This window comes from Pogonomyrmex barbatus, unplaced genomic scaffold, assembly GCF_055798465.1.
Source record: "Pogonomyrmex barbatus isolate J1 unplaced genomic scaffold, ASM5579846v1 scaffold14, whole genome shotgun sequence".
NCBI lineage: Eukaryota > Metazoa > Arthropoda > Insecta > Hymenoptera > Formicidae > Pogonomyrmex > Pogonomyrmex barbatus.
The window spans coordinates 5,101,995-5,120,429 of NW_028297110.1; the positions used below are offsets into that span (position 1 = coordinate 5,101,995).

The 18,435-nt window shown below is 38.6% G+C and overlaps 1 protein-coding gene and 1 long non-coding RNA gene across 2 annotated transcripts in view; one reads left to right on the forward strand and one right to left on the reverse strand.

The window, feature by feature from the left end:
* LOC105430798 (protein big brother) overlaps positions 1–18,435 on the forward strand; it is a 53,289-nt gene that overhangs the window by 16,539 nt on the left and 18,315 nt on the right. The window lies entirely within an intron of this gene.
* LOC148937397 (uncharacterized) lies at positions 1,781–11,567 on the reverse strand. The gene is made up of 3 exons (XR_016138441.1): positions 11,316–11,567; positions 8,423–10,765; positions 1,781–5,450 (listed from the first exon to the last, which is right to left on the reverse strand). It is a non-coding gene; the product is annotated as an uncharacterized LOC148937397 (long non-coding RNA).

An 18,435-nucleotide genomic window follows, 5' to 3' on the forward strand; every position in this document is an offset into this window, starting at 1 on the left:
ACAGCACACGTAAATTCATTCTTTACTATTTTCAAATATCTAAAACTATCATATTATTTACAGGAGAACTTAATAGGAAAATAATAATCTTATAGGAAATTAAAAATTGCGAACTTGTGCAATGTGCATCGCAATCATCGTTTATCGCGCAGAAATGCCGACGGTGAATTTTACAAAAACTGGAAATACTTAAAATTGGAAAAATAATTATTATTTAATATTGTCATTTGTCATAATATGATTATTTATCTGCGTTTATCTTTCATATCTCATTCTTACTTCTATCACGACACAAATATATAGTTGCCTTTCACGGACCGGATTCTCTCCGGTTGCGATTTCCAAAAATGACGGCCGAATTCTCGATGATCACGAACACTTTGCCTCGTATCGTCGCGTTCGCACACGCACAATGCGAGGAGCGCGAGGGCACGAGGGCATCTCGCCCGTCGTGCTCTGTGTACCAACAAGCTAAATGCATTTCACAGACGGCCGCCTCCGCTCAATGCGTCGTCTCCGTTTGACAGCGCGATTTGCCGAGCGCACGCACTTATGCGGACCCCACCGCGCGGAGCCTGCGGGAGAATTCGAAGGATACGGAGTTAAACCGACACGATATTCTTCTAATAAGGATCTCAAGAAGTCGCCTCCTCGAGGAAAATTCAAATGTAACGGCGTTTGACACCCGAATTTTGGGGAACTTGGGCGAATTAGAATGCAAAATTAAATTATTAAAATTTCAACAAGAGTACTTTTACTAATAATACTAATACTTTTAGTGCTATTAACAATAATAATTATTATTATTATTAATTTTTTAAACAAAAGAAGATACATTTTTTTATACATTTTTATAAACAATTCATTAAAATTGTGTCATGAGTTAATGAGAAAATAGGTAAACAGTGTTTGATCCGCATTTTGGAGAACTTTGGCGAATGCAATTAGAACGCAAAATTAAATTTACTTGCTAATACTACTAATAATAACAATTATTATTAACGCTTTTAGTAATTTTTTACACAAAGGAGATACATTTTTTTATACATTTAGCTTTTTACAAACAATTTATTAAAATTTCCGCGAGTTATCGAGAAAATGGGATTAAATCACGCTATAATGCGTTGATATCATTAATGTACTTGGAGAGCATTAACACACTCGGCAACATGTCGATTTAGTGTGACACCGGGACTCATGTGAACACACACTCGTTTGCGAGTTAAAGAAGTCGTTTAGCGACAGATTTACGCGTGTCATCGCGCAGTAGCGAAGGGCGTCGTGTCGCTACGAAAGAACGATTAATAGCAGTTGAGATTTTCGAATCTGCGATCTCATGTGGCGTGCTGGTAGGTGACGAGACCTTTTTTTCCACCCGGTGCATTGTGTCGCTTCTGTATCCCGGTGTAGGCTTCGGGTCGCAGAAAAAAAACTATCGTCGCGCATTGTGCCGACACTGCATTATATTTAATGAACACGATCGTGTTATCGTAGTTTTCGTTGATCAAATCCGACTTTCCCATTTACTATAATTTGATGGATAAATTTAGTGGAAAATTAACACGTCATGAAAAATCTTTCCATTTTCATTTCAAATATACGAGATTATTACTCGTTTATTCTTACATATATAAATATAAAGAATTAAATTATAATATAAAGAAGTATTTATATATATATTATTTGTTATTTAAATATTTATATTATTATTATTATTATTATATAAAACGATATGTAATCAAATGATTACATAATCTTTTGCGAATTTTATAACTTTTTATTTTTGAATTTTGACGTGATACATAAATTTAATAGTTAAATTTGTTTTATTTGTTTGTTAACAAAAATTTATACGAAATATCTAGTCTTGCATCTTGCAGGATGTTTTCAAAAATTTTTTTATAATCTTGTGCATTTATATTAATAAAAATAACTATTACTTTACAAGCAAATGATAGGGGAAAGAAATTTAAATAGTTGATTGTAACGATTGATTAGAAGAAAAGAAGATGAATCCGATACACGCACCAAAAATGAAACGAAACTAAAACTTATTCTTAACTTTGATAAAAATAATTGAAAGATTACATATATTTTCTTACAATAAAATATTATCTTACACCATTGTGATATTTTCTCAAAAGTGTTGATCAATTATCTTCAAAGTTGAAAAAACATGGGCATTTTATCAATATCTCTCGTGTTCCCGTTGTGTTTACGGTGATCTTTACCGAAGCTCGAAGAAGGAATGCAATATCCCTACGCTACGTTGATTGTTCAGGGCATGCAAACTATTCCATTAACCCTCGGCAATAAAATAAAAGAAACGCGCCCTTTGGTGCCCGCGCGCGCACGCGGAGGGGCACATCTGCGCGGCGGGTCGCGGTAACGAAACACACACACATTTACAAACGTCACATATACACAGCCGGGGGTCGTTTTATTAATTCACTCCTCTGTCGATTTCAACGAGCACGACGTAGCGAAACGCGAGGGAGGGGTAGGCGCACAGGGTGGCAGGCTGGGTGTTCCGACTATTTATTACCTAATTGTCGAGCCTCCATTTCCATGAATTATTCCGCCGGGCTCGCAGGTGCTTCCAGAAACCAACGCGTTCTCCAACTCCGCTTAGTGTTTCTTCTTTAATGTGCTTGAATATACCATATGGTGGTACTTGTCAATTAGCACCAAGTTACTTGATATATTTCATAAACTTTTATTTTTTTAAATATAATTGCTTACATGTATATACATTTTGTGAAATACATGAGTGGTTAATAGAAGAAAATTTTGTGCATATTTTAGTATGTGTATTAATCTTGCAATCTTTAATTGAAAAATTAATTGGACACAAGGGTGTTGATGGAATTATATTATGTACGAATCATGATATCGTTACGTGTAATAAATTACACGTAAACTGAAGAGATTTTATATAAAATTATAAATCATATAATATTTAATATTGTAATTTCCCATATATTTTTCGGAGTTGGTTACAAATAAAAAAGAAAATTATTACGTAGCAATAAATTTGGGCTAATAAAAAATTTTTCGGAAGAATCTACAATATTACGATTATATTCTGCTTACTTTGTTAATTGGTTCGAGTTATTTAATTTTCTAAATTCATTTATATACTGTTATATAAATAAATATTAGTATGGCTATAATTTCTAATAAATATAATATGGCTAAATGTTCTGTTCTTATTTTAATTCAATCAACATTTTTTTAACTAAACATTTTTTTAATTAAACATAGTTTGGTCCTCGGTAACATATGCAAAACTCATTTGAATCGCATATCTCGTCCCTTTAATCCCTTGTCTCTACGCTTTTACAGAGTGTTAATAGTTTTCCTAGCCTGTTCCTCGCGCGGGAGAGGGTGCACGTGCGCCCCTTTATCGTGATTTATGGTTTTTCGCGGCCGCGCAACCCCGATGCAACCCGCGCGTTTTGTTTTGCATTTAACGGGGGCGGGATCGCTCGCGGAATTTGAATACGCGCAAGCAGAAATCGAGCGTTTAGTTTGCGACGCGTGTAACACGTGACGCTATTTAAAAAAAGAAGAACAGAGAAAAGTAGGGTGAAAACACGAAGCAGGTGAACGAAATGATGAGTTAAATTGAGTTGTTTAAAAATGGTGTCAAATATTATCAAAGAACTTTGAACTTTGTGTTTCTTGAATATTTCTTTCTATTAAAATAAAATAACATATTTCTACGATATTCTTATTCTTGGCGCGAGAAAAAGAGAGGTGAAAACTAATCATAACGAGAAATGACATAGCTGTTACAATTTGTTGATAGCTACAGTGAAATGAGCGATGTACGCACACATAGCATACATTATATTTGTAAGACGCATAATATACCATATTTTATTTGCGAACACTTTTATCGCGGCATGGGAAGTCGATGGATTTGATATTTCCCAGGGACGGGCCAGGTAAGACGAACGATGATGCAAGCATCTTTTTTTGCAGTCCGCGAATAAAAACCGGCCCCGTTAAAAATTAACGGGAACATTAACGAGTAATGAGAACGGAACGAAATGGGAATCGATTGCACCGACATCCGTTATTACCAAGGATTTGTTATCGCTGTATAAAATTAAAATATAAAATAATAATAATATTTTCTTATTTTTTTATGTAAAATTAACAAGCAACATAATTTTTAATTAAAAAATGTTACAATATAACATATATTTTATATTAGTTTCACAGGTGAGATTTAAAGTGAGATTTAAAATCTATGAATATTAATATATTTTTTATATTCAGATATATGAGACAATAAGTAAAAGTTATGTTAAGCTGAAAGTAAAAACGAGATGAATTTTTTTGAACGAGGCCGCGATTCGGTTCGCGGAACGAAATGTTCGTTCCCGCTCGAAAATCGTAATTCGTCACGCCTTGCACGAAAACCGGCCAATTCTTCCTCTCGATGAACTCGATCGAAGGGCGAACGTCCGTAGTGACGGCAATTTCTTCCGAGCGACTGCTCAACCCTTTTTCGTTGTCGAACACGACCAGGTGACACATTACGGGCGTGTCATCGCGGGAAAAAATTCGACCATCTCGATGAGAGCTTTCCGCGCGATTGCGCCGCGAGTGCGTGACACGCAATTGCGTTCACTCTTCTGACAGCGCTACAGCGATGCATCCGTCTATCTGGGAAGATTGTATAATTTCAAGATTGCATTAGAAAATATAAAATTTGGATATTTTTTTAATTCATAAGATGAATTTTTGCGTGATTGAAAGATTGAAATCGAAGCTAATAAAATACGAGATAAGCAGTATCATTTTTTGAAATTATAATAAATTTATCCTGATTTATCCTGATATATTGTATGCATTATTAATGTCTAATAATTAAATGTTACATATATTTGACTTCTTATAAACAAAAATATATGAAATAATATTTAATTTTTAAAAAATCTGCGAAAATTGTTAATATAATTTAAAATCGCTTTCAAGTTAATTAAATAGTTACAATATCTTTATAATTTTGATAATAAATGTTTAGTAACTAATTTTTATACAACAATCGTGACAATCGAAGTTGTTTACGATTGCGCAAGGTGCGTTTTGAAAACAGGTTTTCCGGGGTGAGGGGGAGAGAAAAAAAGAGAACCGATTATTCATTCGCGCATGTATCGCTAGTGACGTGATTAGCATGTCACTTAATTTACCATGTCTGGCGGACATTTATTCAAATTTTACGCTCTTCCCTTCGTCCCGCAGATGCGCGAATTATATGAGCATCTTTTGCTACGACGAAAACCCGTGAAATCACGTGCACCCTTTCGATGACATAAAAGGGTGTAGCTTTGCTAATTGGTCCTGAGATTCTCTTTCGTTTCTGTTTTGACCTAAAAGTTCCTTCCTTGTTGTAGCACAGTGTCGTCATTAAATCAGCTATGCAAGATAAAGTTCTTCTATAATAAAAAACAATAAGAATAAATAAAATATAATAATAATGTAAAACAAATAATCATATGTGTTTTAATTATTTTAAATAATAAAACGTAAACAATATTTTATATAATTGAGAAGAGTTTCAATTCAAAAGTTTCAAAATTTTTCAATCTTCAGAAATTTAATATTGAGAATTAAATAATAATATATATATTTGTCAAAATTTATCAGAAATACATAACTAATAGCGTAATATTTTTACACAATTTTTCGTTATAGCAAAAGAATATATATACAGAAGAATAAGTCTGTAGATTAAATTATCGATTTGACAATGAGGCAAAAATTGTGTTCATTAATTGGGTGATTTCTGATGAGATTTCTCTTCGTGAAAAGAAGAGAGATTGGAGCTCTGGAGAAAAGTTATAAAAAAATTACTTTTAAAATGACACGCGAGAGACGCGTACGTATCTGATAAGAGAAGCGAAGGGTAAGACGCGTTCGTGACTAGTCCTCGATGTCTCAGCCGAAGAACAATCCCGATCCTACCGGGAGCTTAAGCGAGCTCTCTCGCTCGCATACTCAGGTGTTCGCTCTCACAGGCCCGAGACGCGGGACGTGTGTTTGAATGTTTGACGTTCGCATTACAGCGAAACCCACTCGTTGCCCTTAACATACGTAGCATACGTGCGTGCATGCACGCGTACGTACGCGATACACAAAGCGGAGTCCGCGCGTTTCAAACGCGTGACGAATGGGCATTCTCCGGAGTCCGGGCAGGTTTGCCCAGCATCCCTTCGAGCGCGATGAAATGCAAATAGGGGAAGAAAATCGGGGAAATAATGGTTCATCGAGTCGCGTTGTATCAACGCGCGCGCGCGAGAGAGAGAGAGAGAGAGAGAGAGAGAACGGAATTCGCGTCGAGAAAAGGTTAAAGATACTCAATTTCATCTCATTCGGAGAAATCCACCGTTGTAAAAAATTCATATCGCCGACTAGCTTGCAGTAGGAATTAAATTTAATTTCTATTTCTCTTACTAATTTTTATCAGGTCGGTACTTTCATATTACTTTCACATAGATGAAGAGATCGTCATTTAAAAAAAAAATGGTGAAGGTAATATTTTTTATAGCGTTTGAAAGCGTGTTTGAAAGGATTTTTATGTATTCACTCTTTTCTCACGCTCAGGAGATTAAGATGAAATTTAAGTATGTTAAATAGAAAATATTTGTAAATTAATTTCAAATCCGTTATTAAAATTCGGAGCTCTTGTAAAATTCTCTCAATTGCGCATTAATTTACTGCTCGATCCACCGCGTATCGAGAATTAAGTGATTCGACTGGGACCAAGGGGAGCAAATTCGTCCCGTAAAGTAACGGTGACGCGTAGAAAAAAAAAATACACGTCGAAATTTCTCGTACCCCTCGTAGGAAATCCACGCACGGGCTTATCCCGGCTTATTCCGGCTTATCCCAATCATTGCTGTCCCGCTCGGCTCCTTCCTGGTGCCAATTACGTCAAATCAACGTCACGGCACAATGACACATGCGTACATGCGTGCATGCGTATGTGGATACGTCGAGGATACGCAATATCGAGACACGAGGCGGTGTATTGGAGGGACCTTCCCGGCTATTCAGTTTTTAATTTCCTGCCCTGACCCCGAGATTAAAGGGCCGAGTGCTCTGTTAGGTCGATCCTCCGCGAGATCTTCGAATCGCGATCTTTGCTACGCGAAAGGAAACTGTTAACTTGGAAACTACTGCAAAATTATTTAACTTAAAAATCTTTCAAACAAACACTAGCTGGATTTAACTGAAGATAAGATAAGCGCTTGATCTTTGCTCCTATGTGAGAAATAATTTGGACAGCAAAGGATTAAATAATTTTGCAACGAATGCACGTTGCAAAAATTATAAACATTATATGAGAAAATCTAGTATCTTTATGAAAGAAAATTAATTTTCTTTTGGTTTTCTAGTCCAACAGAAAACTTTCCATCTCATTTTATAGGAGAATTGTTTGTAAATCGTTCCGCATTTTTCGCGTCCGCGATATAAATCTCTCGATCACCGTTAAAGCACACACTAGGAAATGTGCACGCGTTCTCATTCTCGTCCTAATGACCGGCTGTCAATTTCCTCTACGAGCACGTGGATGAATGGGAGGCTTTGGGCAGTTCGTTTGCAGGCGGGGGTGGCGCACGCCATTGTGATGCTCGCGTTCGTTCGTGTCGTTCCACCCGGTAGAGTCAATATTGTATGAGCGATCGAGCGTATCCCGTGTTTTTCTGTTTGCATTTGTGCGCTATACACAGGGAGAGGAGAGAGAAGAGAGAGAGAGAGAGAGAGAGAGAGAGAGAGAGAGAGAGAGAGAGAGAACAGGTCCGCGAAATTAGCGCCAATTAGATTCGTATGGCGCTGCACGCCGCCCTTCGCAAGGTGCTGGGCACCTTTTGGCGAACGATACGCGTTACCCTCTATTACTCTTCTTCTTGAAAATCACCAAACCGTTTGTTTGAACTAGAAGAATTTACGATTGAAACGAAAAATTAAATTCTGATCAGTTCCATATATTGTTTAAATAATTATTTGTCTTCTCCGAGTTACAAAAGAGTTTAAATTTTATTTTGCCAACCTTTCAATTCACGGAATTTAATAATAATCACGATTAAAAGTATTAAAATTGCTGTTTCTCTTTTGAATTTTCAACTAAAAAAACTCCACTTTTGAGGAATTTTTTTGCGTTTCTTGCGTGATGGAAATTTTTAATTGATTTAAATTTGCTTGTGCGCTATGAAAAATTGAGATCGCGTATCGCGTCAGGATAATTGCGTGATGCGCAAGAGGGTCAAGAGGATCAATGTTCAGTGAGAATCGTATCGTGAAACGTATGTCGTTTCGCACCGACTGAGCCCGTTCACCGATCACGGTATCGCCGCGACGGATCGCCGTCGTAATCTAATCCGATCAATCGCGAGCGATCCATTACCGTAATCCACTTTGCGCGGCGTGCTTTCTGATGCAGATGTTCCTTTCGTCGTCGGTAGAATAAAGGGCCGTGACGGAGCGATATGCAAATCTCTTGGACTCTCTCGTTCGCCACCCATCTCGACGCGACGTCGCTCCAGCTTCACACCATCAAACTCGGTTCTACCTTCGCAGCTCTCCTTCAAATTTCTAATGGACCGAGAGTCGATAGTCACTTATTTTTTGTTTCCTGTATTGGACTAGACTAAAATTTCCTTTCTTTCTTTCACCAAACTTCAAACACATATATACACACACACACACACACACACACACACACACACACACACACACACACACTATTTTATTTTATTTTATTTTAAGTACAACAAATGTAGTTCTGTAGCTGCAGAAAGCAGATCTCACGTTTATAGCTCATTGTATTTATATAAGCGTGACTACAGCTATTTCGCTCGAGTGCTATGAGATCATGGAAGGTATGGAAGAGGGAGAGAGAGAAAGAGTAATTTTCTTCTGTAAGGCTCGAGCGATCTTCGCCTCGCGACGCGTCGCGCTTACGTTACGACGATCACGTTTTACGGCCCCGCGCGCGACGCAGGCGGAATAAAATCGGCGGGATGTGGTCGGAATACCTTGCGGCCGGTGCCTTATTTTGCGGCCGGCGAAAAACCGCAGAGACAATCGCGCGAGATGCCTCGCCGACGTTCGTCCCGCGCAACGTTTTACGAAATAACGCCGTCTTCATGGGCAAACGTAAGTACCGATTGCGATGCGCTTGAGGTACGACTGGAGCCATAGAGTGAATTAAATCCACGACGAAGAGATTAACGAAGTTAGCCTTCTGATTAAGGACGGTTTTGAAATCTCAAAAACTGGCGGTATCCGTAATTTGCGCGTATTGAGCAGAAGAAGATGTATATTTTTTATTTTATATAATTTAATTTATATAAGTACATAGTTAATTTTAAACGTCCACAAAAATAGTTTGATAGTTAATAAAAAATAAATAAATTTATAGATATACAATGTTCAATTTTAAATTAAAAACTTGAAAGGATAATACAAAGAATATTCTTCCAGTATATGATCCTTTGAGTATATGATTGGCTTTTATCTTGATTTTTGTCTCTTTCTCTCTCTCTCTCTCTCTCTCTCTCTCTCTCTCTCTCTCTCTTTTCGAGAGAAGAGGGAAGGAAAAAGGAAAAGAGAAATGCATCTATTTACGGTGTTACGACTTTTCGCTGATCGTCGATCGAATGACTGGCCCGGAGAAACCCTCGTAACGCGATACGTCGATTTACCTGAGCAGCCTGGTCCGCCTGTCTGTTCGTCCATCCGTCTGTCATCGAGAGAGCCCGTGTCGGCTTTTTGACTTTTCGACTTTGATTGACGTCCGAATCGGTTCAATCGCTACCGAGGCTATCATTCGTGTTTTTATGCGACTCACTCGATTGGTACCCCCATCGCATCTGGCGGAGAGAGACGTCCGATACGCACCATAATTACGCACCATCCGCTCGCATTATGCCACCCCACTTATCAATAGTCAAGTGAGACGATGAAATAAAAAAAAAAGAGAATAATATGAGCGAATGAGCGAATTTCATATTAATGATTATTTTGGTTATAATTGACAGTGCTAATTTTTACAATTAATTCATCATCGATTAGAAAAAAAATTGTAATCGTAATTGGTTGAATGCAAGGAACAGTTTTGCTGGATGTAAATTTAAAAAATAATTTTGTTGGACCATCAAAATAATTATGTAGGACGTAGAAATTAGTTGCTAAAATGTAAAAAAATTTGCAATATTTTCGTTATATTTAAAAGTCCCACGTAATAATTTTGATCGTCCAATATAATTAATTTTTAGATCTGTATTTGACCAAATTTTTAGATCCATTTTAGATCCCAGCAAAATTTTTCTTTCCATACACAAATGTCATGTAAATTTTCAAGAGATTTTGTATTTTTACTTGATTTTCTCACGAGATGTTTTTAGCTCCTTTAGCATTTAGTTACTCCGTGACTATGCATACGTCGGGATCGTTGCGTTCCTCTCGGCTCGATCTCCGAGATTGAAAGGACATCCGGCGACGGTGCAGGGGCACCCCGTACATTGGCGTATGCCATAATAGAGACGCTCGCGTACGTGACGTGTAATTAAACGCAGTCGCGCTGATTCTGTGCGCGATCGGCATTTGTGATCGTGTTCCCCCGTGATGCTGGCAATTACTGGGAGCTTAGGGCACTGGGCCCTGTAGTAACGCCGGTGCTCAAAGGTCGGCCCACCCCTGACCACCCCCTAGCTTCGCCGTGACGAGAGGGACACGTGTCACGTGCCTGCAAATATTCATATCCCCCTGAATATGCAACGAAAGGCCGAAGTCTCGGCTGAAGATAAGGGTAGTAGTAGTAGTGTTTCGCGTGAGTGAAATTTGTCCGAGAGAATCTTGGGTGAATTTACGGTGACAGTACAATCTCAATCGACGCTTTTGTGACCTTAATATATCATAAAGGTAAAGAGAGGGACAAAGTCGAAATTAAAATTGTTAATAGAAAAGAAAGAGAAAATAAAAAACAAATTGAGTATGAGTTTAATTGTTTCCAAATAATTTTATTTCTGCTCATCAGGAATTTCTTTTGCTAGAAAGCATTCTTTTGCTTCTTTCCTTTATTTTTTCCAAAAATTCTGAAAATGTATACTATAATAAATCTAAAATCACAAGAAAGCTTTATATCCTTAGATTTTTAATTTTGTAAATGAAAATGAATATAAGAAATGGATAAAAATTAATCAATGGTAGTCAGTTCCGATTGATCTTGTTATTTTTCTATGATTAAAATTGTCATGCGAAAGTTATCGTATTTCTCTTGAATTCTTTCTACTTACATGGTGCCTGCCGTTACAGAAGAAAACGCAGCATCCGTGACAGAACGAACGTGACGATGAGAAGCTCCGGATCGGTTCGCATCGCTCTTGAGGGGCAGGCGGGCCCCGAGGTGAGGGTATACAACTCAATTGAACTCGAGTCGCTTTCCTCGAGCCCCGAATAAATCCCGATATAATGCTCGCTCGCGTCCGGGAGCGTTTCAATTCGAAAACGACACCAAGCATGGCCGAAACCGACCGGCGACGGCGCCGGCATCAAATCCGGGGACTCCTGTTTGCGCATGTTTTACATCGGCGCCCCGTCTGTTTGCAGACAGTAAATTATGTCGCACAATGCCGGCCGAACCCCTTTCACTCGCGGATTATAAAACGGGAAAAACGGAAACACCCCGGATGCCCTTTTGTCGCCTCGTCATGGAGATCGATTGACACCTTAACCGGGCCTTATCCAGCGAACCAAGACTTTTATCAAGAAAAAAAGATCTATCTTCATTCTTATAAAAAAAGATATATCAAATACAAGGGATGCTTTTTTAATTGTAATATTTCCTCGAGAAAAGCGCCATTTTTCTTATTATTTTTGACGTTTTAAGTAATGTTCTCAAGTTTGCACAAGAAGTTTTTGCGCACGTGATTATTACAATAATAATAATAATAATTTTGTACAAAATGTACAAAATTAATTTATGGTAAATTGAATGTTGACAAAGATCATATGTACGCAAGAGATAAAATTCTGTAATAAAGACATGGCGATCAAAGTACAAGATGGATAAAAAGGGAAACAAAAATGGAGATGATAAAAGATTTATGGCAGATATAGAATTTAACGATAAATAATTTGTACCAAATCCTGAATTATACGACGTCGTCGTAAATGCTGATGCGTTTTAACGACGCTGAAAATAATCTCTCGCGAGGAGACGGTGGTGGCGTCGACGGGCGTCGTATTGATCGCTAACCGACGGCGACGTCTCCTCTTCGTCTCCTCCCTGGTATCCATGGCGATGTTGCGATGGCCGCCGAGGAACGTCGCGGCGCCTGCGTCCGGCGTAATTGGATTCCTCCTGATAAAAGCGTTGTCCCGCGGAATTTCGCCGCGTCTCCCCACGCGACCCCTAAGGGGGACGCCTACCCGGGCTTAAATTCGAACGCGTTCGAAAGTTTCCTCGTCGACAAAATTTTGAAAGTGATTGGTTTCGTATATCTAAGTATCGAGATTAATTATCTCACAATTTATTTCTGTAAAAGTTGAACAAAATTGTGCTAAAAATTTTTATAGTATTAAATTTATTCCTTTTCATTTAATTTAAAATTTTTCGTTAGTCAAAGAAATGAGTTTAGGCTGTTTAGGTAGGAAAGAGAGAAACATAAAAGATTATTTCCTCATATAATTTATAATCTCAATGTATTTTACTATTTATTTTTAATGCGACTAATATTTTTTTACAAAATTTATTTATTTATTTTCATCTGTTATTAAATTGGATTGTAAGCAATTTCGTAATAATCCGTATAAAGATTCTTTCTCTTCGCTCGATCTTTAACAAGGTAATCTCGCAAAGAGGGAAATATCAGGAAAATGGTACATCGAAAATAGGTACAGCGATCGCGAATTCCATTATCTTCCATTATCTCCAGTTAAGAGCCTCGATGAAGCACTTTGCCGTGCCGAAAACCCGGTGGATGATAGAGGAGGCTGAGAAGGGTGGATGTTACCGACGCGCGTGCTCATGCACATTAATAAAAATTTCACCGGTCGATGCGTCCGCACCATAGCGAGATATCTTGCTGCGTGTGCGTGTCAGCTTTATGCGTGCGTACCCTGGAAGAGAAGGAGCCGTTAATAGGTGAGTCTTCCGGCAGGTAACTCTTTCGACGTGTACCGGCGAGGCCCCCCCGGAATCTCTCTCCTTTTTCCGGGCCGTCGCCCAGCAGGGCTCTCTTTACGTGTGCCTCCCCCCTTTTATTTTGATTTATTCGACGTTGACTCGCCTCAACGCCCTTCGCCGGGCTCGCGCCCCCCGTGCCGTACCCCAGTGCTCCCGTGAACGGATTGTGACTTACGTCAGCGGGACTTCACCCGGGAGGAAGGGCTCTTTCTCTTTTGTCTACCGTGCGTTAGCCCTTCCTCAGCAGAGATGATTAAATGAATGGTAACATTTTGTCTTATTGTTTTCAATTTTAAGTAAATATATTTTAGTCTCATATTAGAATATTTTATCGACACTGCTGACTGATGACGATAAAATATTTGTTTCATCATTCTTCTTGGAATTAGAAAAGCTTTACCATTATTTTCCGTATTATTAGAAAATATTTATCGGCAATATAAAGAAAGACATCGATAAAAAATAACGCGAATCGTGACGTGACGATGTTTCGTGAAAAAGACCCGTCGCAATTTTCCCGATAAAGATGGAAATTCGTGTTACCCCATCGTATTACCGGAGAGGGGGGGGGGGAGGGGAGGGTGACACATCGCGACGAACGGGTAACACATGTCGATGAATGCGAGCGGGGAGATAGGGACGATGGGGTTAGATTCGTTCGCTTTTTACCCCAAAAGTGAAGTTTAGCGTCGCCGGGTCCCGAGATCGTAAATCAAGCGGCGTAAAATCAATTACCACTTATCGCCTTGTACAATCACCGGGGAAAAAAATTGCCCTGCAAACCTGTCGTTTCACAATTTTTTGCAGGCGAATTATTTTCTTCTTTCTCTCTCTCTTTTTTCTTAATGCAATCGTCCAGATGTGTCACCGAACATGCCATTAAATCCAGCACATTTTCCTTAAATGTGAAAAATGTTAGCGAGAAATTATTTCTTCGCCGCAAGATTTTACTGAAGTATTTTAATTAATTTTGATTATTAAAAAATATTATTTTTACTAAATAATAAAAGTGATATCTTTTAATGTTTCCCAGTTATAACTTCTCTTAAAATTAATCCAGTATTCAATTATAATACAAATAGCAAAAGACGCAACATAATGCATGTATTATTAAAGCATAAGAAATTTAATATGAAAAATAATACAAAAATACAACAAAAAAATGATATTAAATCCATTTTGAGAAAGTTGTTGTCGATTTTAGTGTCGGCTCCGAACAAGGAGATAAATCGGGATACGTCCTCCTTCAAAGAATACCGAAATAAGAGCTCTCGCAAGGACGATCGCTTCATCTCCGCATCGATCGCCGATCTTATCGTTCTCGAAGTGCAATAGATACTTTATTCTCTTCTTTCTTGTTTGAGAGCTGGTCCTCGAGTGACGCGTTCTTCCGGCGAGTGAAAAGAGAAAAGGAAAAGTGAGGCATAACGACAGCAATAATCGCGGCTCCTGCCGATTTCTCGCGCCGTAAAACACGAGTCTTCTCGCTGTCCTGCGCATGCAGGACTCGATGGCACAAAAAATACTACTAGTCTTAGATCCTCAGAGAGAAATAACGAATAGAAAGGAAACAAGAGTACAGTAAAACCCTTAACGGAACGTATAACGGAAATAAAAAATAAGGTTACTAGGTTTATAAATAAAAATAGGAATAACACAAAGATAATTAACACAAAAGATTTTTTAAATATTATACTTGTATTTATATTGTAAAAATATTAAATAGTTTATTTTATAATAATATATTTAATTTAGTAATATTACATTTTCATCTTTGATATATTAATAATATTAATAATATTGAAGATTATATTAATAATATTGAAGATTGAATAAATGGCGCGTGATCTACAAAATGGAATTCATTGAAAATAAAATATAAAATTTATTAGTACACGAAAATTGTGCTGAAATATTTAAAAATCTGGTCAGATACAGATTTGAAAATAATTTTGTCGGGCCATCAAAATAATTATATATAACACTTAAACATGATGACAGCACAGGAAAATAAGTTTTAAGAAATGGAATGGGTGTTTTGAAGTGACAGATTATTTAGAAATCATTTTTTGGAAGACATGTTTTTCTAGTCACGGCTTTTTGATTATTATTGGCTGCTTTGACCATCGCCTTCTATTTACCTTTCCCAGATATACGTATAATCTGCCGATTTTCTCCCGGTGTTTTCACGCCTTTGCATTGTCGTGAAACGGGTAAATAAACGGACGGAATCCTTCGGAAATCCGCTTAAGTGCCATTTTCGATCAGTGACGTTTTGACGTTTATCGGGCAACTTTGCGAAAGGGTAAACGAGATCTCTGATCATTTCCCAAGGACACATTAAACGTGCGTATAATTTCCCAAGGATACATTGTTCCTTTACGTGAATAAAAGCAGTATGAATCATCTAAGTTAGGAAAGTGAATAAATGAAGAATGTCACATAAAATTAATTATTAATTTTATTAATTATTATAATTATTTTATTAATTTTACTAATTATCATTGTTGATATCTTTATTTTATATATGACAAATTGAAAAATTTCATTCGCAAATATAAAAATCTCTTTCCCTAAACCAAATAACGTGTATCGTATGAACATTATCGATTTAGGTCCAAGTTTTGATTTCACAAAACATCCCCCCGAGGACCTCGCGAACCATCCTTCCCTTATCCATCGAAATCTCGTCATATTTCGTGCAGGAGGAAAAGAGAGAGGCGCAAAAAAGTATTTTAAACGCGCTCCGCGAGGAGCGGATTAGCTTTCTCTCGATCGCTCGGCTTTCAACGTGCTTGTTTGAGCCTCCGGAGGAGATGCAGGACGCGGGGGCGCAGGACTCTCCCGCCGTATTCATCTCGCCTTTAATCCGCTGATTCCGCTCTCGGCGCATGACGACGCTACGCATCCCCGGCTCCGATTCGATGCCATTCTCCTTTTCTGCGTCCTTCTCCTCGACGTTACGAGCCATTCAATTCGAATACCGGGATCCCTTTCAGGGAATTTGTAACGCTATCCCTGTTTGCCGACAGGACCCGCCCTGGCCGGCGTTTGTTCGCTCGTCCGTTCGCTTCTTTCGCTCGCTCGCAGGACTCTCACATCACGAAGATACCCACGCAATTCCGTGCACGTAATTGCCGATTAACTTCTCGATACAGCGCATTGAGAAAGTTTGTATCCCACGCGAGTGCGTCTCGGCTGGTCCAGGATTACGAAAACAATTTGAAACTTGAGTTTTTTTTTCCTAATTCGTTGTGAATTAAAAAAATTATACAATCGAAAAATTAAGTGAAAGAAGTCTAATAACTTTGTTTCTTTAATCTTTAATCTAGGTTTTATCTTTTATTTTATTATAGTCGAAATCTAACTATATAAATTAAATAATATCACGTATGTTTCGAATTATTTTTCACAATATGATTTCTAACATATCAGAAAATTAAATCAATAATCTAAAAAAGTATTGATTTTTTTAAATTAACGGTATTTCCATGACAGAATTTGATTTGAGTAAATCTTGGAAAAAAATTCTACATGAGAGGAAATACATTTCTTTTTTTTCCAAAACAAAACGTATATAACGTTTATACATTTGCGCTTATATGCGTCACGGTAGCGTGATATTTTGCGACGAGAAAGTCACGCGGAGTTTCTGAAAAGGAGTTCGGAAACAGATTTGTCAATGCCTGATTCACGGAAAGCGATAGCATGTCGTTTTCCGCGACTTGCGTGCACCCGTAGGTCCTTTTCTCGAACTGGGAAGACGAGGATATATCAATTGACGTCCACGTCTGACGGACGGGCACTCGAGCATACCGAGTAGGTAGCGTGACGTGGATGTATCGATATTGATACGTGGCGGCGGCAGGCCAGTGATCGATAGGCATTCGCCGCTTCTGATCCGTGTAATTCGCGCGCATAAGAGGATACCGGGTGGACGCATTGTCCGACTGTCGGCTCCTCTGTTTGCGGATCTCCCGACCTTCCCGGGGCACAGATATCCCGCTTGCGCATTTTTGGAAATCCCGAGAGCCTTCCCTTCCCGAGGGGAAGAGCGAGACAGCTACCTGTAGACCCTCCCGATTTTGACGAGGGGTGCTCCACTCATCGCCCTGATTTTTCGTCTGTTCGTCTCGGAATCCTCCGTCTCAGTTCCGGCTTCCGTCACGCGTCTCGGACGCGAAAACGTTCGCGCTCGATCGCGCCGAATCGCGATTTTACGCGAGCGATCCCGAAATAAGCGGACGCGAGAGCGAAGAAGACAAAGAGTAGTCTATTTTATTCCCTTAAGAATAAGACAACGTTCGCGTTCTCTTACGCAAATTAATCCGTAAGTGAAATTATCCGTAAGTTATTCTAAAAAGAAAATCACTCATGCGTCGATTCATTTTTTTATATATTTTAATTTTGCCATTGATTTTCCATTATTAAAGATTGGAAATTTTCCTTGTGGCAAAGTCTATAAAATAAAGCTATTTTGAATTTTCAAAATATCCAAAAACAGATTCTTAAAATTTGTTAAAAATGTATTTTTAATGAACAGATAAGTTGGAACATGACTTTGTTTTATCATAGTCAGTGATTTATAGAAATTTATAGTGCAAATCTCTTCAGTGATTTCTGAAATCAGAATATAACTTTTCATTTAGTTTTCCAGAAAAAGATAATACATTAACTATGTTGTTAAAACAGGGAAAATTAATTTAACTACGTTTTCAAAGAATTTCTCACGGTCGTTCCTTTTGAAAAAAGAGAGAAGCGTTCCGCTCCGAAAGTGTCATGGATCCGAGGGTACGTATCGAGCTCGTCTCGATGATCGAGAGCGAAATTCGCGGAGAAAAGGGGCCCGTTGACGCGAGAATGAACGCGAAAGGAAGACAGGGAGGTGCAGATTGAAAAGAAGACAGAAAAAGGACGCGGGTCCCGAAAAGCGACTAAGGTGCAACGCGTAGGTGCGACGATGGGGCGTTGTCCGTCGCGAGATTGAATGGCGAACACGTCGACGTTACGTTTCAATCTGAAGCAGAGAGGACCGGAGGAGGGGGGGGGGGGGGAGGAGGAGGAGGAGGAGGAGGAAAGAAAAGTGGCGAGTATCGAAAGTGAGTCCGGCAGGTAGCAGTCGCCTTTAACGGCTTTAACGGCGTTTCGGGGGTGCCATTTACACCTCCAAAAGCGTCGTCGATGACGACAGGGGGTTGCAACGTCGTCCTCGGCTCATTGTCGGGCCC